The 25,237-nt window shown below is 39.1% G+C and overlaps 1 long non-coding RNA gene across 1 annotated transcript; it reads left to right on the top strand.

Annotated features, from left to right (window-relative positions):
• The first annotated feature begins 3,773 nt into the window (after nt 1-3,773).
• Nucleotides 3,774-11,444, top strand: LOC126213280 (uncharacterized). The gene is made up of 5 exons (XR_007541130.1): nt 3,774-4,247; nt 4,362-4,460; nt 4,575-4,673; nt 4,793-4,892; nt 11,200-11,444. It is a non-coding gene; the product is annotated as an uncharacterized LOC126213280 (long non-coding RNA).
• The last annotated feature ends 13,793 nt before the right edge of the window (nt 11,445-25,237 follow it).

The following is a 25,237-nucleotide window of genomic DNA, read 5'->3' as shown; positions in this document are numbered from 1 at the left end:
CAGTGTCATGTGTGCGTTAAAGTCTATCCTAAAAAAGGAAAATTGAATAGACACCTGTTAGAGGTTCATGGACTGCAAATAGAGCAGAAAAAATTGTGCCCTGTGTAATGAAAGAAGTACTTCTGAAAAGTGCCTGTTTGAACATTTACAGTCGGCACATGAAGTAGATGTGAAATGTGAAATACACTCCTGGAAATTGAAATAAGAACACCGTGAATTCATTGTCCCAGGAAGGGGAAACTTTATTGACACATTCCTGGGGTCAGATACATCACATGATCACACTGACAGAACCACAGGCACATAGACACAGGCAACAGAGCATGCACAATGTCGGCACTAGTACAGTGTATATCCACCTTTAGCAGCAATGCAGGCTGCTATTCTCCCATGGAGACGATCGTAGAGATGCTGGATGTAGTCCTGTGGAACGGCTTGCCATGCCATTTCCACCTGGCGCCTCAGTTGGACCAGCGTTCGTGCTGGACGTGCAGACCGCGTGAGACGACGCTTCATCCAGTCCCAAGCATGCTCAATGGGCGACAGATCCGGAGATCTTGCTGGCCAGGGTAGTTGACTTACACCTTCTAGAGCACGTTGGGTGGCACGGGATACATGCGGACGTGCATTGTCCTGTTGGAACAGCAAGTTCCCTTGTCGGTCTAGGAATGGTAGAACGATGGGTTCGATGACGGTTTGGATGTACCGTGCACTATTCAGTGTCCCCTCGACGATCACCAGTGGTGTACGGCCAGTGTAGGAGATCGCTCCCCACACCATGATGCCGGGTGTTGGCCCTGTGTGCCTCGGTCGTATGCAGTCCTGATTGTGGCGCTCACCTGCACGGCGCCAAACACGCATACGACCATCATTGGCACCAAGGCAGAAGCGACTCTCATCGCTGAAGACGACACGTCTCCATTCGTCCCTCCATTCACGCCTGTCGCGACACCACTGGAGGCGGGCTGCACGATGTTGGGGCGTGAGCGGAAGACGGCCTAACGGTGTGCGGGACCGTAGCCCAGCTTCATGGAGACGGTTGCGAATGGTCCTCGCCGATACCCCAGGAGCAACAGTGTCCCTAATTTGCTGGGAAGTGGCAGAGCGGTCTCCTACGGCACTGCGTAGGATCCTACGGTCTTGGCGTGCATCCGTGCGTCGCTGCGGTCCGGTCCCAGGTCGACGGGCACGTGCACCTTCCGCCAACCACTGGCGACAACATCGATGTACTGTGGATACCTCACGCCCCACGTGTTGAGCAATTCGGCGGTACGTCCACCCGGCCTCCCGCATGCCCACTATACGCCCTCGCTCAAAGTCCGTCAACTGCACATACGGTTCACGTCCACGCTGTCGCGGCATGCTACCAGTGTTAAAGACTGCGATGGAGCTCCGTATGCCACGGCAAACTGGCTGACACTGATGGCGGCGGTGCACAAATGCTGCGCAGCTAGCGCCATTCGACGGCCAACACCGCGGTTCCTGGTGTGTCTGCTGTGCCGTGCGTGTGATCATTGCTTGTACAGCCCTCTCGCAGTGTCCGGAGCAAGTATTGTGGGTCTGACACACCGGTGTCAATGTGTTCTTTTTTCCATTTCCAGGAGTGTATTACATTTTAGCACCGTTGATGAATTTCAGAAGTGGAAGGAGGAAACTGAGCAGACAGCGCTCTCAAAGTTCGTGAAACGTCGTGGTTCCCATGCTAAGGTTGATTCAGAAGTTGTTTCTTATATTTGTCACCGGTCTGGTAAGTTTGTGTCTAGAGGAAAAAATGTGCGATGTCTTAAATTACAAGGTAGTAGTAGGATTGATGCATTGTGCCCTGCTAAGATGAGAGTGGATATAAAAAAGAATGGAACCTGCTGTGTGAAATATGTTTAAACCCATGTTGGCCACAAATCCTAGTTATGTCATCTTCAACTAACAAAAATAGAAAGGGAAAGTATTGCTGCAGATATAGCAAGTGGCATACCACTCTCTGTCATATTAGACAAAATTCGAGATACAGTTGTAGAATCGAACTTGGAAAGGATACATTTGATTACGAGATAGGATCTACATAATATAGATCAATCTTATAATTTGTCCTTCAAGTCAATAAGACACCATAATGATGCAATAACTGTAGAAGCATGGGTAAATGAAGTAAATGGTGGAGACAGTCCTTGTGTGCCTTTTATAAACCACAGGATGTAGTCCTTGATTCGTATCCACAATTAAAGCGCTCTGATTTTGCATTGATAATTATGGACAATGCTCAAGGAGAGATATTAAAGAAATATGGGAACGACTGCATTTGCGTTGATGGGACACATGGTCTTAATGGATATAATTTTGAACTTATAACTCTACTAGTGCTAGACGATCTGAGACAAGGGTTTCTATGCACGTTTCTAATATCTAACAGGAATGACTCCCAGTTGCTGTCCATATTTTTCCAGCATATAAAGAGGCAGGTTGGATCAATTTCACCAAATGTTTTTATGTCGGATTTGGCCGAGTCTTTCTTTATTGCATGGAATGATGTCATGGAAGCTCCATCTATGCGACTTTATTGTACATGGCATGTTGATAGATGTTGGAGGAAGAATATCAAATGTAAGATTCAAGGTGTAGAAAAACAAGGTGAAGTATACAAGCAAATCAGAACTTTGATGCATGAGCAGGATGTAGATTCATTTGATGAGATGTTAGATATTGTGCTACAGAGATTGGAATATGATCCTGATACAATTCAATTTGCCACATACTTCCGAGACAACTATGTTGGGAATGCAAATTGTTGGGCATATTGCCATAGATTGAATGCTGGAATCAATACCAACATGCATATAGAAAGAATGCATCGCACTATTAAATATATATATCTAGGTAGTAAATGTGTCAAACGTTTAGACAAAGCTATTTTTGCATTGACGTCATTTGTGAAGCACAAGCTGTTTGACAGGCTTATTGTGTTAAATAAAGGTAAACTGACGAGTAAACTTAAGGACATTCGCCTTCGGCATAAATCAGGGATTAATATTAAGGAGGACTTCATTACTATGCAGTTTTCTGGTTGGAAAGTGCATTCTTCTTCAAGAAGGTCAACAGATTATTTTGTAAATGATAATGACTTTCAGTGCAACTGCAGATTGATGTGCATTAAATGTAGGGCTTGCATTCATAGGTATTCATGTTCATGTATCGACTATACCATCAAATGGAATATGTGCAAGCACATACATAGTGTTTGCCAGACTCAGTTAAAGCAGCAGCCTTCTGAACACCCAGGAAATAGTGAAGTTACACTTATTGAGAGTGAAGATATTTCTGTTGTTCATGAGAAAACAGAAATACTTGCGGGGGTAACGAAAAAATGTGGTAATGATTCTGTACCTTTGTCAGTCCAAAGAAGGGAACTTATCACAGAGTTTTCTGGTATTGTATCTGAACTGACCTCAAATGACTTGGAAACTGCTAAAGAAAATGTTATCATCACTTAAGGCAACTGTAGCTGTCGGAATGTTGCAGCAAAAACAGGCACCGATGCAAATGAAAGGGAAACAAGCACAAAAGATTTTACCTCAATGTAGACTGTACTCTACAAAGAAAAACAAAAGGAGTAATAATGCATCCCTGGTGCTACCAAATTCAGAAGAATCCAGATTAATCAAATTATCTCTACTGGCAGACAAAGAAGATGCACTTGTGGAAAAAGGTATGTTACTAGTGCCCCCCCCCCTCCCCTCCCCTCCCAACAAGTGGAAAAAGGTATGTTACTAGTGCCCCCCCTCCCCTCCCCTCCCAACAACATACATCCCTGTAACAAAAAATGCTTGTAATTAAGCAGTCTGGTAAAAGTCTACGTATGACTCAAGTGGCATAGTGCGCTGATGTTGGCAATGATCAACCATGAAGTAAATAATTAATGCTGTTCCTGTTATCTAGTTGTCAGGTTCTTGTATGTACCCTTGTTTGCTCAGTAATTTAATTATCCATGTAAAGCGAACATTTAGAACAAGTAATTATAAGAAACAAAATATACACAATAAATAAAAGGTCATTGCCAACATCACAGCACCACGCTGCCTGAGCTATAAGTAAAATTTAACCAGTACTCTATTATCTGTTAATGTCAGCAGTCTAATATAATATTCTGTTTGCAGGTTCAACTGTTCAAAAGCCACCAGCAATAAGAAATACAGAGGCTGTAGCAGATTCATCCCCCATTACAGCATGTGCCCTACAGAAGAGCCCGACGAATCGTGAGTATTATAAATCCAGGCGTTAATGTACTTTTTTGTTGTAAAATATCATTCTAGTTTTATGCCATAGTTCCTCGTAAGTTACAGAAATCCGGTTTGCAATTCTGCTTGCAGGCTCAACTCCCATGATTCAGCCAATAGCAAAATGGGCTGAGGTGGTATCTGGTCCGTCTCTCGCTACACCGTATGTGCTGAAACGCAGCCCGAGGAATAGTGAGTACTATGAATCAAGATATTAGTGCACCTCTGTGTTATGCCATTGTTTATTTTTGTCACAGCTCCTTATAAATTACTTACTGTAACTTAAGTTTGCATTTCTGCTTGCAGGCTCAACTTCCAAAATTCAACCAATACCAAAACAGGCTGTGGTGGTACCACATCCATCCATCTGTACAGTGTGTGTGTTGCTACACAGCTCAAGAAATGGTGATTTTCTATGAATTCAGGCATTAGTGCATCTCTTTATTATAAAATGTTATTCCAGCTTTATGTCATACTCCCTTGTAAGTTATTTATAGCAATCTGGTTTTAAATGCTGCTTGCAGGTGCTGTTCTCCCACATTTAAACCAGTGACAGGGCAGGATAAGATGGTATCAGTGCCTTCCCTTGCTACAGCACATGTGCTACAAGACGGCTATGGAAAGGTATTATAAATTCAGGCAGTATTTGTGGATCCTTTCTGATCTGAAATTTTGGTTGTCGACTACAACCTTCCTTATGAAATTTCATTTCTCATTTATACCAAAGACGAGTGTCCTTTTGTTTAATTGAAATTTTTTTACCACTTGTCAGACTGGTTTTTCTTCACAAAATAAATTAGTACAAATATGGCTATATAATAGTGTGATGCATTCTTTCCGTATTGATGATATTATGGCCAATATTTCACATTACAGGCATAGGCAATTGTCTTGGTTACAAATTAAACTGTATCAGGATCACATACATCCTTGTTGTGAATCATGTTGTCTGCACTGGCGATTTGTTCACGTGTCCCAGTACACCTTGCACATTAAGTACACTTCACTAGGGAAATTAAAAAATGTTGTAACTTTTGAATCACTGCAGATAGTACAAAAACTCTTTCATCCTATCCATAAGAAACACTACAGTTTACACCCTTAATGGACATTACATGCAAGTTACACCAAGAATTATATTTAGCAATAGTTTTTAAATAAGGCTAAATTTCACTCCATAGTCTTCTTTATAATAATGTCATACACACTTTATTTTACTCCTCACTAAACTTGAATTCAGAGAATCTTACCTTGCTCACTTAGGAGAAAGTGTCAGATGCAGTAAACACCAAATGAAAAGGCTAAATAAGACAACGCAGTGTGGTAGTCAGCACTCAGTATGATATAACCACCACTAGATATTAACATCTTCGGCGTTTAGTGCATAATTTCAAAAATTTGATTAGTTGAACAATCTTTTTAGCTTGAAGTAAATGAAGTTGTCAACATAGAAAATACCCGACACTTTTATAATTTTCATTCAAGTTATGTCTCACTATAAATAGATTTTTAAAACACAGGTTGGTTGTGAGACAGCATGGATGTGATACATGGAACTACACCATCGACTATGCCTCTGAGAAGCACAAGCAGAATGTGCAGATTGTACAGGATGAAGCATATATCATTGACCATGACACCTAGCCAAATTGCTAGGTACAGAGTTCGGCTGTGTGGAGATGTACTTCATAGTGTTTACAATCCCAACATCAAGGGCACCTGCAGCTGCAGGGAAATATTCTCAGAGTGAAGGTCAAAGGTGCTGCACTTCATATTGGACAGATCGTGCTTCAGTAGTGTGGTAATTTGCTGTCAGTCAGTGTGACTGTACTAGACATGTTGGTCAACTCTGGTCAAGTGCAGACAACCTTTTTTTTTTTAGGATGTGTGTTAGGATCTTTGAATTATTTTCAACTTAGAGTAACATTGTTCCTTTTATTTTATTATTTTCTCAGAATGTGCCATACGGTATGTAGGCAAGATTGTGAACTCACTTTGTATAAGTGTTTTTCTCCATAATTCTCTCCCATGCCGCTCAGATGTCTAAACATGTGTTCTTTGTGAAGACTGTCTCTGTAAGTCGAAGCAATGACCAGCAACACAATATTCTGTTTACTCTTGATTCAATGCTTAACATATTCTGCAATTGACACTTATTACAAGTTAATAGCACATTCATAAGCCAAGAGCGAATGTGATAATTGCTAATATTTGAAACCTTTGAGTAGCTAAATGACATAATGCCAGTTTAATGGCTTCCTACTGTCCCAACAAATTATAAACATTAGTTTTTGACATTTTTCCCCCTTCACACCACTTTTCAGCACCTGATATGTGCATGCAACATTTTTGATGTTTGGAAAGGTTTAAAAAAAATTTATTTCAACACAATTAGCCAAGATATTATTAGCCAAAGTAATCAAAGTTTAATTCTGCTAGCTGCCATGGTGTGCAGTGAACTTTTTAAATGCTATTAGTAGACCTTTCATGAGGATTCATTGTTGGGGGATATGGTAGTTACTTTATGCATTGATTATCTCTTTGTTCTGTGTTCAGGATATACACTCCTGGAAATTGAAATAAGAACACCGTGAATTCATTGTCCCAGGAAGGGGAAACTTTATTGACACATTCCTGGGGTCAGATACATCACATGATCACACTGACAGAACCACAGGCACATAGACACAGGCAACAGAGCATGCACAATGTCGGCACTAGTACAGTGTATATCCACCTTTCGCAGCAATGCAGGCTGCTATTCTCCCATGGAGACGATCGTAGAGATGCTGGATGTAGTCCTGTGGAACGGCTTGCCATGCCATTTCCACCTGGCGCCTCAGTTGGACCAGCGTTCGTGCTGGACGTGCAGACCGCGTGAGACGACGCTTCATCCAGTCCCAAACATGCTCAATGGGCGACAGATCCGGAGATCTTGCTGGCCAGGGTAGTTGACTTACACCTTCTAGAGCACGTTGGGTGGCACGGGATACATGCGGACGTGCATTGTCCTGTTGGAACAGCAAGTTCCCTTGTCGGTCTAGGAATGGTAGAACGATGGGTTCGATGACGGTTTGGATGTACCGTGCACTATTCAGTGTCCCCTCGACGATCACCAGTGGTGTACGGCCAGTGTAGGAGATCGCTCCCCACACCATAATGCCGGGTGTTGGCCCTGTGTGCCTCGGTCGTCAGCAGTCCTGATTGTGGCGCTCACCTGCACGGCGCCAAACACGCATACGACCATCATTGGCACCAAGGCAGAAGCGACTCTCATCGCTGAAGACGACACGTCTCCATTCGTCCCTCCATTCACGCCTGTCGCGACACCACTGGAGGCGGGCTGCACGATGTTGGGGCGTGAGCGGAAGACGGCCTAACGGTGTGCAGGACCGTAGCCCAGCTTCATGCAGACGGTTGCGAATGGTCCTCGCCGATACCCCAGGAGCAACAGTGTCCCTAATTTGCTGGGAAGTGGCGGTGCGGTCCCCTACGGCACTGCGTAGGATCCTACGGTCTTGGCGTGCATCCGTGCGTCGCTGCGGTCCGGTCCCAGGTCGACGGGCACGTGCACCTTCCGCCGACCACTGGCGACAACATCGATGTACTGTGGAGACCTCACGCCCCACGTGTTGAGCAATTCGGCGGTACGTCCACCCGGCCTCCCGCATGCCCACTATACGCCCTCGCTCAAAGTCCGTCAACTGCACATACGGTTCACGTCCACGCTGTCGCGGCATGCTACCAGTGTTAAAGACTGCGATGGAGCTCCGTATGCCACGGCAAACTGGCTGACACTGATGACGGCGGTGCACAAATGCTGCGCAGCTAGCGCCATTCGACGGCCAACACCGCGGTTCCTGGTGTGTCCGCTGTGCCGTGCGTGTGATCATTGCTTGTACAGCCCTCTCGCAGTGTCTGGAGCAAGTATGGTGGGTCTGAAACACCGGTGTCAATGTGTTCTTTTTTCCATTTCCAGGAGTGTATATATAGATAATCTTCACATGCAAGTTCACAACAGATAATATGGTAGTTACTTTATGCCTTGATTTTCACTTTGTTCTGTGTTCAGGAGTGTAAGAGGCTCGTACTGTATGTGATGAGACTAAAAGTTTTCCAATGAGAGTGTGGATGTGCAGTTCTTAACATACTAGATTTCCATTTGTTGGTGTGACAGTCAATTCCTAATCTAACAACACAGGTTGGTTTTTTCACCATTTTTGAAACTCCCTCCAGACTAATAGCCAGAATGCTTCTTTTGAGAATTCAGGGATTTTTCCTCCTAACTTTGGATGCCTGTTTCGTTGTTAGCCATTTCACCCTGTCAGTTACACACAATGGTAAAATTTTACTTGCAGTTCAGGTGGCGTGCTTGTGCTGATGTCAACAGCGACCAACCATGAAATAAATAATTAATCCTGTTCCTACTCTATGGTTGGCATATTCTTGCATGTACCCGCATCTGCTCAGTAAATTAATTATCCTAGTAAAGCAAACATTTAGAAAAAGTGCTTACAAGAAATGAAATATTAGAGAATAATTTCCAACATTGCATGGTCATTGCCAACATCACTGCACGAGGGCGCCTAAGCCGTAAGTAAAGTTTAACCCATATAAATGTGATATCTTCTTACTTCCTCATTGTCATGCCACAAGGAGCATGAGTGCACCAGCTAATGCACAGCAATAAGTTAATAAGTTATGTGTCCTGTGACGAGTCGGAGAATTAAAGTGCCATAAGACTCCACCAAGCTTCCTGGTATGACAGTGTCCACCAATAGACACTGTAGTATTCGTGAGGATGAATGTGTCAAGTTGACAGATTCTCAGTATGTCCTACAAGTAATTATTTGGTAGTGTGCACACTTCATTGTATTTGGACCTAACTTTTTGTTCTTAGCATTGGTTACGTTGAGGCTGCTGTGCATCTCTTCTCTACTGCGATTTTCAGAGCAACTGTATTACCTAAATTTCTAATCCAAAGTTCCATTAATGTGGTTGTTCTTGAATCCTGTCGTCTAGGATTATCTTTTCACACAATTTCTTATAGTATTTCCAGTGCTTGAGAAGGAACTCACAAATTTTTCATTGTTTTGAACACATATTATCCACTGTCCACTTACTGTTCCATATTGAAGCATAACTACTGTTTTGTAATAGGATTAATTACATTTGGCTTGTAAATGTCATGTGATGTTACACATTGTGCCACAATAATCTTTACTAATCGTTAATTGTGTCTAAAATTAATAAAGTCTTAGGCCAACATTCCTTACTACTTCCAAACTGTTTGCAGTTTTCACCACTGGCTTGTGAAATATACTCGATTACACTTTCGATACACATAATGTACTAGTGCTACCATTGTGTGTCTGTGCTCAGTGCATGTCAGGAGAGCACCAAACTGGGCAGTGACTCTTAAGTATTTTATTTACTGCCAAAAATATGTCAATAAATGTGTTCTTTAAAAACAAATAAATTACCAAAGTAAAATCTGAGATTAACCCATCTGGAACTGACAAACTGCCATTGCTCGACTGTTTGCTGTGGGATGTCGACAGTTGGATAATATGGTGTCTTTTTCCTCCACAACATATAGTGTAAAACATCATCCTATCTCCTGTGTTAGTCTCACCTGCAAAGTTAACAAACATCCAAAGGTTATACTTGACAGTATTACATTTCCAGATCAGGATGATCAGTATTTAAATTCTGGTTTTCCGTACATTTGAGGTGCAATGAGTCTCATTTGCCATGCCTTGTTGATGTCTTATGCTGCTTTCTCTTAGACAGGTAACTTATTGAAACTGAATAAGCTCACTGCACTGTTCATGGTAACATCACTTATTTATAGTTTCCATCAGATAATACTAACCTTACAAGAATTCTTGAGCTATAATTTATGGGTTGAAAGGCTGTGGTCAGTGTATAAAACTACTACTCCAAGTGCGGGAGACATCTTCAGAGGTACAATGGTAACTTCCATTCTACCTCGGAAGATGTCTCCCGCAGTTAGAGATGAAATGTCAGGAAGAAGTAATTTTATACATCAACCATGGCCTTTTAACCTGGAAATTTTGACTCAAGAAAATGCTGGTCATGAAAGTCTACATTGTATGACTTTACAAAAATTGTCACCTGCTGTGTCCCATAGAAGTACAATAGTTAATAGTAGTAATGTTTAAGCATATACTAAATAAATCAATTATATTCAGCAACATGTTCAAGCATATTATTTAAGAGTGTATCATTCAAAATTAAGCACAATTTGCTTGTTTTCACTGAGAGAGAAATAGAACTACTCAATGTATTCTACACTATGCCAATCTTTATTTTACCTCTTTGTGCTGCTATGGATTGGAAATAATACCTGGCAGAAGAGATATGGTGTGATTTGGATCCATTGTCTGAATGGAAATGTTGGTATACTTAAAAGCTTTATAGAAGAAGTCAGGAAATGTCAAATTAGCAACAGATAAAATATTTACACACCGTTAATTCTAGATACTATTTTTGTACTACAATATGCTAAGAGGGCAGATTCTCAATATTGATCTGTTTCACCTTGTTCAAGTACTTAACACTATGTTGCCTACTATGTAGCCTTTTGACATTGCATACAGCTAAACAAAAGGACGATTTCATTTTGGGAACTGCTTTTCAACAATGAAATTATTTCAGAGATAGTACTCAGAAACATTGGAAAAGACTACATCATTACCAGATAAGTAAATCAAAATTCTGTCGCAAAAGTAACTGACAAATTTGTAAATCAAGATAATTGTTGGTTTTTGTTATTTTTGGGGGGCTTTCAGATAAGAGTGTGAAGAAATGGATTGATTATATGCTATAAATGGCACTGGTAGACTGAATTTTGGAGCAACTATACCCTTGAAATCTCTATTATTTTGCCTTCGATTTGATGTTTCAGCAACCTGTGATGCCAGGAAAATCACAGATAAACTGTATCATGTGCCAGATGTCGAGCACCATTGTGTTTGGAAGTTCCATTGTTCTGTGTGCAAACGGTTTTGGAAGTTTGGATGAATCAAGTTTCTGAAAATGACTGGAAAGAAACTTAATTATCAAAAACTAAGATTTTATTGCAGTTCATGATACTGTGAAATATTTTTATAATTGCAGTACATTCAGCTAAAAGTTACAGTAAAATTTTCTTGTAAGTTATGCCTGCAGAAACTTTTATACTGAATTTAATCTTTTCTTTTGGTTTATAATTTTGATGTAAAATCTATTTTCTGTTTAAATGTGAAGTTTCAATTGTGTATCTTAATATTTGTAGCTGATGTGTAGAATTTTTTAAACTGTTTTTTCACATTCTGTGTGTTTTGTACATCACTGTATTACTTCATAAAGTCTGTAAGATATGATGACAAATTATGAATATAGTCTTAAAATTGTACTAATAAATCCTAATTAAAAATTTAACATTTAAATTCCAATCAATTGTTTAATTTTTTCCCATAACATACTCAAAATGTAAATGTGTCCTGATGACCCAGGTGTATCTTACGTGTTGCAATGTTTAAGTGTGCCAAGTAAAAGGTAATAATGAGAGACAATTCGTATGAGTTACTCTACATTGGCAGTGTAAGCTGTAAACACAATTTCATGTTAGCAAAAGCAAGCATCATCTGCAGGGAACCAGCGACTGTTGGATATTGGAACTGTAGACCAGCCACAAGTCACATGTCATTTTTCTTTATTTTGAGTAGTTTGACTCAACAAATGTGAGCAGCTTCAGAAAATTATGTGGCCAACGGCCACACATTACTTATGTCAGACTATATACAGCACCGACGTCATACAAAAAGAAAAGAAAAAAGAAAACAATGAACGAATGGACATCCATGTTAGTTTTTGGGATTTGAAACAAGTCACAGATCTCGACCTGATACTTTGATTCTGCCTTTATTCAATGCCAAAGAGCCTATACTTTGAAAGGACCTTTTAATTTGCAGCATACTCCTAAAATTTTGCAGCTTGGACGTTTTTGAATAATGAAGTAAAATAAATTTCTGGTAACATGAAACTCTTGCAGTTAGGTGGTTGTAACCTGTATATAGTTCATTGCACTTTTAAAACTGGAGTGTCAGAAACAAATTGGGAAAGACCACCATTTTCAGAGCCTTGTATTGTGTGTTTGACGATTTGCCTACACAAAGATGTCAATATACAGAATATATAGTGTCTTCAGGTTTTCCTTTGCAATTCTGTGGCATAAAATGGATAGAAAATGTGGCCAAACTAGCTTCAAAATTCTCCCACATCTAAGAATTTATATTTCTCAATTGGCTTAAAATTAAACTCTTATCTGATTCAGAGTGTTTGAAAACTTTATCTTAACAATTGGAGACAAATTCTTAGGTAAAAAATTGGCTTTTTTTCACTGTGACACCACATCCTTTCAAAAATATTTATGTGTTTTTTTACTGATTTACCTATGGCTTATTTTTTGTGTAATGAGTTGTTCACTTTTACCACCTCATTAATGCAGCAAGTTGTCAGTTCAGACATTTTGCATAATTGGAAAATCCCTCATGTAGGCTCACATGAAGAATATTAAGAATCTGATCACTGCACAATGCTTCGTGTATTTTGGATTTTACTGCAAAGGTACCAAAATAAAGTTAAGGACTTGACCGACTGACATCTTGAGGCTAAAAGAAGAAATCCATTCTTGTATTATTGGTATAATACAAAAGCTACTTGAAGGCGAACCACTGAAATATAAACCTACACATGCCATTTGATATTTGGACCCATCAGCAGATTTAAATCAAGAAACAGCTGCATAAAGATTGACATTGTGACTTTAAATTCTCTTTCTGGTGAAAATTTGTGTTTGTGTCAAACAACAATTTGTCAATATTTGTAACGATGCTCATATTCAAAAAGAAAAAATTGGCATTTTTCAAAATAAGTGAAAGTTGTTTGGATGAACCTCATTACATTTCCACAAAATAATGTTGTAATATTGTAGATTTTCTTAAAATAATGTCAGTACTTTCGCCTGGAAATGCTGTTGTGGAAAGAGGTTTTTCAATAAACTCTGAATGTATTTCCAGAATTGATGCTCACTCTGTAGCAGCATGTGCGCTGATATGAAACTTCCCGTCAGATTGAGAATGTGTGCCGGAGCTAGACTCAAACTTGAGTAGGCGGTGACTTACTGGCAGAAATGAGGTTTGGGGTTTGAGTCATGCACGGGTAGTTCAGATAAGAGCACTTGCCCGAGTTCGAGTCTTGGTCTGGCACACAGTTTTAATCTGTGAGGAAGTTTTTGCGTGTATTGTTGAGAGTTAGAGTGAAAAGTATGCTTGCTCATAATGCTTGCACAGTGTTGACAATTTTAAAATCAACAGAAGTTTAATTCTGTCTATGTGTAATGCAAGTTGCTTGTACGTAGATGACAAAAGAAGCAACTACGTGAAACTGAAAAACAACAAGAACAAAAATTATCCAGAAAAGGAATGAAATCTGAAAATAATGTGTTACAATCCCTGAAAACAAAAGAGTCAGATGAAGCACCTAAAATTATGTTATAAATTGATGTTTGAGAAAGTATACATCGGTAAGTGTGCTAAAGAATGGCCGGTCAATGTCAAACCTGCAGGGTAGCTAATGCAGATGGGCAGGGATATGCAGGGTGTATGGTGTACCTTTTACACACACTTGATCACTTGTCTTGACAGACTTGATGGGATGAAAAATAAGCTTTCTTGACAAACATTCAAACTGTCACATCACCAAGTAATCATTGATGAGTCGCCACAGTTTATTCAAATATAGCTAATACACAGTTCTCTAACTTCATCTTGCATAGTGTAAGCGTAATGACAATTTGTTGCAAAAGGAATTTTTTTGTAAAGAAATCAATGTAAGATTATGAATACCTTAACAAAATTCAATGAGAAACTTCAAGTTTTCTTTCAAGATTAACTCTAACATTCTACCATCATTAATCCATGAGATGTGACTGTGGATTTTAATCTGTCTGTTCTGTGTCACTTTTTTCATGTACTGGCCGTTTAACCCTTCAGTTGACCCTAATATGTATGGCTTAAACAAACAGCTAGTGTTGCATAAATGCAACCATGTTACATTTTGATGTGCACTATCCTTCAGATGATCACTCCACTTGGTCAGTCATGCTGTATGTGGTGTACAACTTGACATGGTTCATATCGGACATCATATATTTTTAAAACAAGCAATTTGTTCTTTCTAGTGTAGTATGTATGCCTAACCCAATACAGTAAATATAATACATGACAACAATGAATTTGAAAATTCAAATTTGGTGGCCACCATGATGTTAGTACAAAGAATAAATTGCTTTTCTGCTAATAGATTCTGAAATTATGTAAAGCCTCAGTTGCATTACAATAGGTATCAGCCAAAAGCAAGTAAATGTCTGGCCATAGTGAGGTTTAACGTGGCAAAAATTGGGGAAATGTGCAATTTCATGTTCACTATTTTCGTTTGCTTTTGTTATATAATTTAGAACACTTGCTCCCCACAGAATTTGAAACAATAGAATTACTGACGTAATCTGTAAACTAATTTTGTATAGCTATCGTATAAACTGCCTTGTATTGTCCTTAATGGGGCCGTCAGTGGTGCCTCAACCCTACTTATGTTAAGCTACCATGGAACATGTCATATCCCAGTCAGTTTACTGCACTAACTGTAACACTTTCAGAACAAAAGCCACTAAACATTACATGCAGTACGTGTGTGTGAAGCTACAGTTAGGGAATGGGACAACTTTGCTTTACACCCTTTATGTGTAAAATCTTAACCACTTTCACTAGGCCCAAATATAATGAGAATTAAAACATGTCTAAAGTGCGAAAATTACGGAACAAACCAGAGTCGAACACCTTAATCTCACAGTCCATTCTCTGTTGTGTACAAAATTGTTTCTTGTGATACGTACTAACACTGCATACAACATAATGATTTAAGTTTGTCACAGGAATAACTCTTTATTACTAATCTGGAGGGATATCGAAAAAGCTGCAGAAGTGGATGGCTTTGAATATATCCACAAGAAACTAAACTGAAACTCTCAAAGGAATGTTACATTGAACTGTTACAAATTATTTTTCTACTGGCTTTACGTGATTTTTTCGCGGCATAGACACTGCCATTTTTTTGTTATAAGATAAATGATCATTTAACGACAAAATAAACAAATAATTGTAGCGAGCAACAAAGTTCGTCAAGACATATATTCATTAAACTAAGTGCTACAAATTACAAAAATATCAGTGGATCTAAACAATACATGAATGTTCCAGCATGATAAGCACACGCGTATTGAAAAATGGACCACTTTATGTTTACCTCCCTTTTTTCACAAAAATAACAGCAGTGACAAAATACACCATTGCACTTCTTATAAAAACGTAACGAAACATTTCACTAGTATAGTTGAGAAATCGTCAAAAAGCTGTTGCCAAACAGGTGTTTTGTCTTCCTCTCCTTAGTAATCGTACCACTAAAAGACTGTCGGTGCAAGGAAAACAGGTATTTACTGATGATGCGTAATTTTGTTGCTCATAAAAAGAGTTGTCAACACGTTTCACCTGGCCGCATGTAAAAACGGTAACTATCGTACTAACATAAGGAATTTCGCAGTAACTACGTTAACTGTATATCTACATGTGAAAAGGCAACATGACAAGACTATTTATTGCTAAAATTAATGCCTAATTTCAGTTATAAATGAGAAAAACAATAACTATCTGAAAAGATTTGCCCGTGTGCATTCCATGTTATTGAAGATGACGTGTAAACACCAAAGATAAAGTTGTCCACGCCAGGTTCATCCAAAGCGAAGCAATCCTATTGGCTCTAGCTACCTTGAAATTCTATCGGTTGGTCTCGTTTCGAGCCGTGCTGTCCCCAACGGCAAGTCACCGTGCAACGCCAAAGGCAATGCTCGCGCCGCACGCGCCGCACGCGCCCAAGCTTGACTGCCAGCACACATGTCACTGGGCAGAGACAGCGCCACCCACTGCCAGGAGGCGCGATCGAAAATCGATCGGGAATACCGCCGCCACGGCACAGTGAGCTACTGAAAAAGTACAATATCTCAAACACTTCGATTGTCATAATGAGATTCGTAATCGTGAGACAAATTAATGCACTATGTCAATACCACTGAATAAGCATGGTAAGCAATTTCTATTTTGAGAGTGGGAGTTAACATTAATCAAAACTAATCAGGGACCCACACAACAGACATATAACGCTCAGAATACTTTACACTGTACAGAAGGTATAACACTTTTAAAAATTGGTGGAATTTTGAGATTTTTTTTAATGCAATGTTTAGTCCATGGCACGTTAACATGAAAGTAGAAAATTTCACTGGGCGTCCACAGAAACTGAGAAAGAAATATATACCAGCATGTCTCACCAAACTTCTTGACCTTAATAGTTGCCACTACATAACAATTTTATAATTAGATCTCGGGAAATGAAAAAAGAGAATTATTCTAGTCCAGTGGTAGCACAAAGAAAAGCCGAACCTCATTGTGAACTGTTTATCAAACCCTGTTACAGTAAAACCTAACACTTAAATGAAAGTAGACCAAGCACAATTTAACAGAGCATTTAAGTAAAAGACAAACGTCGTTATAAATGTAAAGTAGTATGAAAAACCAGTAAACATCTTTATCAAACATCGTAACCATCATATATCACATAGTCATATTTAGGTACATAAGTAACCAATAATGTAACCCAGTAAAGCATACAAAAAACAGATGACTAAAGTAGTAGTCACAGAATAAACCATTATCATTCGTTTTTCTTGTATTACAAAGACAAAGAAAAAAACTAAAGTAATACCTTATTCTGCATCCAAAGCTGCCCTTACAGAATTGCATAGGCGTTTCATGTTTTGTTTCATATTTACTTATTTCTCGAGATTGAAGGCCTACGGGATATTAATAACGAAATTCTTTGAAATAAAAATGAATTCATATTGTGATCAAAGACTGAAATAAATAACATTTGAGAGTATTGGATCACTGTTTGTATACGCGACCATGTCGCAGTTGGTGAAACATTCCACCGTGAATGTCCTTATTCTTGCCTCTAAGTTGGCATCAACATTATGTAACCGAGTTTTCATTGTACCAGTAACAGAGGTGGTATTTAGGTCAAACCATTTTCGCTCTGTCTCCCGTTCCTTTTCCCTTTCTTTTTGTTCCCTTGCTTGTCTATCACGTTGTTTTCGTAATTTATAAGCTTCCCTTTCCAGTTTCTCCTGTTCTCTTCCTTGAAAAAAAAATTCTCATCATTTCAACCATAGGAAATTCTCCCGCTTGCTGTGATGATGATTGCTGTGACGATATGTCACGCACACTATCATCGTCTGCAGTTCTCTCCATTCGTGAATCGGATCTACCTGTTCCCGTTCACGAACGTAGTGGGTATGACTTGACAACTGTGTCATCACCGTCATCCACACTGTTTGCCGGCTTGCCTCTGTAATCTGCCATGTTTATTTTCAAGTTTGTGACGTAACTGCTCAAAGAAATCTTTCGCGGCACGCCGGTCGTCAACTGTGAGATGCGCACACTGCGATGCTGCCTGATAGTCAAACGTCACACCACGGTAGCTGACAATTGCAGAGCTATACCAGGTAGAAGACAAGATGGCACCTAGCTTTGAAAATAAGTAACAATCACCTACTAGACACTGATTCTTACTATTATGGCATCAATCTTGTGTTCTTAACCGTAGCAACAATGAAGATGCTAATAATGCTAACAAATAAACTTTGCATGAAGAGATGATCAGAAATGAATTCTAACTACGTAGATAAGCAATTCTTCAAGGAAATTAATAGCAATAGGTTAAAATGAAGCAGTAAGGAAAGAAATTCCCGAAATCAGTTTTTTTGATACAAGACGCGAAATTCTATGCGTAATGTAATCCGTACTTACATCCGTCGTTTTGCGCACTGCTGTTATTTTTCGAAATTTTTTAATACTTTCACGGTTTTGTTCAGTACATCCTTTACGGCTTCCCGATCTCCACCGGATGATGTCATGAAACAATAACAGAACACATTAAATTTTTTTATTAGGTCCCTGTTCGGGCGCCACATCTAGTATGATAAAAGAAAAAAAAATATTACAGGTATTTCAATTTTATCATTTTTAATCTGATATATATATATATATATATATATATATATTGTGTTTCATACTAGATTGTTGTGTTCCCAGTTTGGCACAGCTTTGCCACGGGAAACACGGAAGAGGCCGAAGACGTCCACCTTCTGGTCGGCTCCTGATCGCTGTCAGAAGGAGGTTAGGTTTCGATTACGCAAAGGCTTCAATTACTTGGAAAAGAACAACCAGGATTCCTTTACGTAATCAGTATGAATTTTATAATTACCTAAGGGACCTTTAACAATGAACAATAACAAAAAATTGCATTTTCAAATGAAATCATTAATAAATGGGGCAGCTATGAGTTGTATAGATGACAAGGAGCGGCCTTCTGTCTACGACCAGGATGCCGCAGTATTCTCTGGTGTAGTAAAGGCTGTTTGATATTTATAAAAATACTATGATATGGGGGTGAAAAAAATATAAAGGAAAAGAATAGAATAAGAAGTCTGGTAAACACTAAATATATTCAAATAATTCTCACAAGCAATTAGGTCTTATTTATAAACAATATAATTTACATAAGTAATTTTCTGCCTGTATAGTGCGGTCAGATTTCAGCCTGTCCTGTTCCTTCTTGGTTCACGTTTTTGTCACAAATTACAGTCATTACTTTTCTCCTTCCTTCGGGACAATTCTTGCACCGGTCAACACCTTCATAACAATAACTTGCCGATTTAGAGTATCGAACGTAAATTACTTGAATTTTATTAATTAATAACTATTGTCTGCACGCTGGTAAGACCGCTCACTTGTATGGCTTAAAGACGACCTTCTTTACGCTTTCACATTGCAAGCAGAAGCACGATAAAATCTGAAGATCTACAAAGCTTTTTTTATTTATTTAGATCGAAGCGGAACGCTCAGTTCTGCTTCTGTTAAAATGTTTCTTTGACTGCGCAATCGATGTATTAGCGTTCGCGCTAGATGCGCATCTTTACAGATATGTAAATTATTTAAAACAAATGTCTTTCAAAGCATAGATCTCACCTCATAAGTTGATCATTTAATACACAGCTAGGTGAATGCCTTTCCAAGGGTACTCACAGCTTTCATACGACGGGAAGCCTAATAATATTACAACACCTTCTCATATTTTCATAATACCAAGTAACTCATAGAAAGATGGCCATTTTAGAAATTTGACTAACAACAATAAAAGTCACGAGAAATGTGCAATCATGATTCTCTAAAACCTGTAAAGTTTAAACATTAAATTAGGTAAGAATTCCTTTGTTGTTGCCACATTTTTCAGCAGTTTTTACACAGGAACTGCTGTGTCTGGCGTTCCAAACATGTTCCCTTCTCAAACAGATATCAGTTATTAAACAGAGGGTATCACACTCTTCAGTGATCTAAAACACACAGAAAAGCAAGTATAATAAAACATGCCTGAAAATAGAATGAGCAATTAAAACCTTTTACACTCTAAAATAAAGGAACTCTTTAAACAAAACCTTCTTGGGAAAAGATGGTGAACCTTTTTGTGTAACATAATTTGTAATACAAGTAGCGATGCTAGAATGGGAATTAAATCAGATAAAAATCTGACCTTTGACTGTGGCTTAATTGAAGAAGATTTTAGCAATAGCTAGAAAAAATACTATAGATAAAAGAAATAAATAAAACTTTCACAAAATAATATTTAAAAAGCAGCAAGTCTTAAATGAATCGCAGGCTACCCAAAATCTTTCTCTCTGAAAAGATCCAGTACACTAATCTTAACCAAGAGGAAAATTTTGAACAGAAAATGAAACTGTTATCAGTCTTTCTCGTAGCGATGTCACTCTTCACTTGGTTGTTGGGAGTATTTCTTATGAACTCGGGTGATTTTCACAGGGGAGTTCTTTCATCACCTTTTATTATCACTGCACTATAATTGCGGATCACCTTTTCACATTCTGGTGGAAAACAATGGGAATTTCACTTTTTGAAGGGGGAAGTGATATATCTTGACTCGACGATCCATTGGGTCGTTTCGGGAGTCAGGAAAGTTGATGACTGATTTAATGACGAATGTGTCAGTTTGTTGGCTGTCTTAATCTCATTCCAATTCATGTCTCAGCACATGAAAATACAGAGAAAAAAATCTGTATTAGGTATTGCTCATTAACTAGTATCTTAATCTAAGGGAGTATGAAGTAAGAATTTGAGACAATAAAAATTACTATACAGACTATACACATATATATTATATATTATTCATGGTTTATATCTAGGTTTCACATTCTTTCATTAGCAAGCCTGAGTAAAACACATTTCGTCTTGTACAGGTCTTTCTTAAGCAATGTATTTAGCAATATTGCCGTATCAATTTCATAATTAGGGAAAAGTCATCATGTGTGTCCTTTTTATGTAAATATAGTAAACTCGTGCATAGTTTATTAACCGTTTTATTATTTTTATTTCCATTTTCATCTCAAATCTGGAGCATGCTCACGCCCGTTATGGAGAGGAATGCTTATTGTTGAGCTCGGACCGGCGAGCAGTCACTGAATGTTGCCACAGTGCTTCACAGTCACGCGGTTTAACAGCGTTGGCATTCCGCGTCCTGCACGAGGCAGATAGTTTAGTGGCTACCAGTCGTTTATAACTTGTGCATTCTGTTGAATCCTGGGTACTGGAGCAGCTATTCAAGGCGACATGGTCAACCTGGATGGTAAATTGACTGCACCAGCGAAGAAGAACCATCGTCGATGAAAATGACTACGTTTACCCATTGCAGTGAGTACAATAGCTTGTATATCCTTTGTCTGATAACCACTGTATCGTCGTTGCAACGTGAGAATACTTATAATGCTTCTTCACCCTCGGAATATCCGACGTGTCCATACGTTTATCACAGTTTTGATTTATACAAGAGATAACTAGTTTTTCGTGTCCATACATGTGTCAGATTACGATTTTACACGCACCAATTTATATATGTGTCCATCATTTTGTCATTAAGTGAGTCATACGCAGCAGTCCATACGTATCCATATAGGTGTCTTTATACCACAGAGTAGCACAGATAATGTTAAAATTACTGCCGCCCACGGTGGTCTCGCGGTTAAGGCGCTCAGTCCGGAACCGCGCGACTGCTACGGTCGCAGGTTCGAATCCTGCCTCGGGCATGGATGTGTGTGATGTCCTTAGGTTAGTTAGGTTTAAGTAGTTCTAAGTTCTAGGGGACTGATGACCACAGATGTTAAGTCCCATAGTGCTCAGAGCCATTTGAACCATTTTTTGTTAAAATTACTTATCTTAAAAGGATTATTTACAAAATATACATAGCTTTTTTAACTACTGTCCAAGACCTAACGAAAGTTGTGTTTGCTATTATGAATGGTGCTTCTGAAGCACTTAGGATTTTATATGTATTTTAAATCTCATTCTTTTCTTATTATGGTTCTGTATCAGACTTTTTTTTAGTTTCTTTGTTAATTTACTCCGTTACTTCAATAATCAGTAAAATATACCCTCTTTGGTGTGCCGAACAGTTCACGTTCAAAACTTCATCTAATAGAAATCGGGAAAATTGTTCATATTTCCTAGGCTGCTTTTGCTCACAGCAAATCAGATTCACATCATGTTTCGATAAGTAACTGCAGATACGCATTAACCAATGAACCACGATCGTCAGTACACCCAATATACACACGTCAAGTGTTTTGAACCAATTTCCAAATTTCTTCCCCTACCGGGTAAGGTAGAAAGGTAAGAATGCTAAAGAAGAAAACTACAATAGGATAATGCAAAGAAATAAAAGATACGAAGATAGGTAATAGGTGAAATAATCAGTTTAGCAAATTAATTCGTTGGCTACACCGCTTTTAATGTCAACCACACCGCATATATTGACTTCAGTATTAAAATGTCGCACAAATCCACTTCCAAAGAATCGTCAAATATACCTCAAAATCACGCCATGCTGACGTAGCAAGCCGGCCGGAGTGGCCGAGCGGTTCTACACGCTAGTCTGGAACCGCGAGAGTAACGAAATCGACCCACCGTGTTTGCTGATTCGGTACATAGGTGCGAATAAATCGATTAAATTCTTTGAAGATTCATTCTGTCAGGTTACTCTGGGATCTAAATCTTGAAATTGGAATACCATTACTAGCAAGAAACAGCCTCCACTCTTTTCCAACGAATTTTGAAGCATTATGAGACAACATGGTTTCCGGATTACCAAAAAGAGGAAAATAATCCTTTTCTATTCGTCTTATTAAAGATTTTGCACTGGAAGACTTCATCGCGTATAAACGCACGCGCTTAGTGAAGAGGTCTAGCAAAACAGCAAGATACTTAGCACCTCCTCTTCCTCTCGGAAGTGGACCTGTGTAGTCGAGACTGACTATTTGGCTAGGACGCTTAGTGTAGATGGGATTCAAAGGTATGACATTCCAAAGATTAAAGGGCTTTGCCTTCTGACAGGTTAAACAAGTGCTTAGCAGTTTATGAATTCTCTTATGCAGATTGGGAACGTAGCAATAGGCAGAAATCTTTCTTTTACACTTCTCAGGGCCATAATGTCCCCAGGATAGGTGTGTGTACCATATGAGATATTCAACGTACTCCTCAGGAATACAAACACACCATTGCTCCGTCAACATAGATGTGCGATGAAATAAAACACCATTGTGTGATTTATAAAATTTCGACAAATGATGGTTGGCTTGTAGAAGCTGTTTGACTCTCTTCCATTTACGGTCGCTTTCTTGCAGATTACCCATCTGTTGGCAAAGATGTAGAAAATAATCACGATTCAAGGGATCAAGGTGTATCTTGTGATTGGAAACCTGTTCTACAAGTTCCGTATGCTCCGGCGTACCTTCCGGCATGCGTGACAATGCATCTGAAACGATGTTGTTCTTGCCTTACACGTAAACAATTTCGAAATTGTACCCTTGCAGAAATAGGTACCAGCGAGTAAGTCTCGGATGATAGAGCGCACGCGAGAGGAGAAAACTAAGAGCCTGATGGTCGTAATATACTTTGATCGGATGACCATAAATGTAATAATTGAAACGGCGTAACGCCCTTACAACTGCCAATCCTTCTAACTCCGTAACAGAGTAAGATATCTTGCACTCCGTCAGCACACGACTGGCGAAACTATCTGTCCTAATCTCCTCTTTATCTCCACCTTTTTTAAGCTGGAACAAACAAGCGCCCAAACCTTGAAATGAGGCGTCAGAATTCTGAGTTCGTATCTAAGTGAGTGAGGATATTGCTATTCAGAAGAGCTTGTTTGAGTTTTTCAAAGGCTTGTTGACATTCAGAGGTCCATAACCAATGAACGTTTGTCTTTAGTAGATTGTGCAACACTGGATGGTTCATGGATTTATTTGGTATAAAGCGACAAAAGAAAGACGTTAACCCTAGAAAACCCTTTTAATTGTCTTTTGGTAGAGGGCACAGGGAAGTTCCTTATAGCAAACAGTTTGTTAGGATTGGGAAAAATTCGCTCAGAAGAGATGATATGACCATGGAATTTTACTTCTTTTTTTACAAACTTTGATTTCTGTAAATTGGCAGTAACGCCAAAGTTAGCAAACATCACGAAGATTTTTCAAATTAAGTGAAGATGTTCCTCCCATGAAGTCGAGGGTACGAAGAGATTATCGACATAGACAGTTATTTTATCCAGTAAATCATGACCTAAGACATGGCCAAATCCGGAAATAAAGACAGCTGAACTAATATTCAAGCCAAAGGAAACAACACAAAATTGATATGACCGACCCGCAAAGATAAAGGCCGTGTACTTCCTTGAAGATGGCGATAACTTCACCTACCAATAGCTACTTCGAAGGTCGATGGAGGTTAGAAATTTGATACCATAAAACCTTTTTAGTTGCTCCTCCAATGCTTCCGGTCGGGTACACACAGTAACAATAATTTTGATGATGTTCCTAGCGTCTAGAACAATCCTAACACTTCCGTCCTGTTTAAATATAGACAATAATGGGCTCGAATATAGAGAGTCAGACGGCTCAACTATTCTCCAGTTTAACATTTTGGGGCTTTCCTGTCGTACTGCTTCCTTGCGGGATTGCGGAACTGCATAGGTGGTTTTACAGGAGGTGCTGTGGGGCTTAACTTTCATGTCGAATACACAGTTGGCTATGATTCCCGGTTTCTTAGAAAAGACATTGATAAACTGTGTCAACAGGTCGTATAGTTCCTTTCTTTGTCGGTCACCTAATCCATCAGATTCATTAGCCTTCATCAGTAATTCTTCATGTGTTGGTAATAAGTCAAAGTCTTTGTCCATGTCTCCTGACTCGTCTAAATAATTGAAACACTGTTGTCGAGACGTGAGCTTGCGGAGCTTTATTTTATGTTATTGGCTGGACAACTTAACTTTGGCCCTCATAAGTCGAATCACTATACTCTTATCACTGCATCTGAGAGTACATGTACACTAGACAGCAGAAAAAGTGGGTCTCCTCTGAATTCCAACGTGTAGGTTGCACCTGACTGTATGCAACCAACATAGCATATCTGTGTTGCACATCGTCGCAACCCTACACAGTACAGTCATTGTAAGATACACAATGGATACCGCTAGAGACTACTAGAGAACACCGGTCTTTATGACAGCCCGTCCAGATGTAAAGCAACACCATAATAGTACAGAAGAGAGCAGACAGTCCTTAACGTTTGTAAACTAAACTTAATTACAATAAGTGACATTTCAAACGTTATGGGACAACTAATTTTGTCACATAAATCGTTCAGTAATCCTTAGGCACAATTAAATAT

This window comes from Schistocerca nitens, chromosome 11 (assembly GCF_023898315.1).
Source record: "Schistocerca nitens isolate TAMUIC-IGC-003100 chromosome 11, iqSchNite1.1, whole genome shotgun sequence".
Classification (NCBI taxonomy): Eukaryota; Metazoa; Arthropoda; class Insecta; order Orthoptera; family Acrididae; genus Schistocerca; species Schistocerca nitens.
The sequence above is the reverse complement of the archived record's forward strand: the minus strand, read 5'-3'. Positions and strand labels throughout refer to the sequence as shown.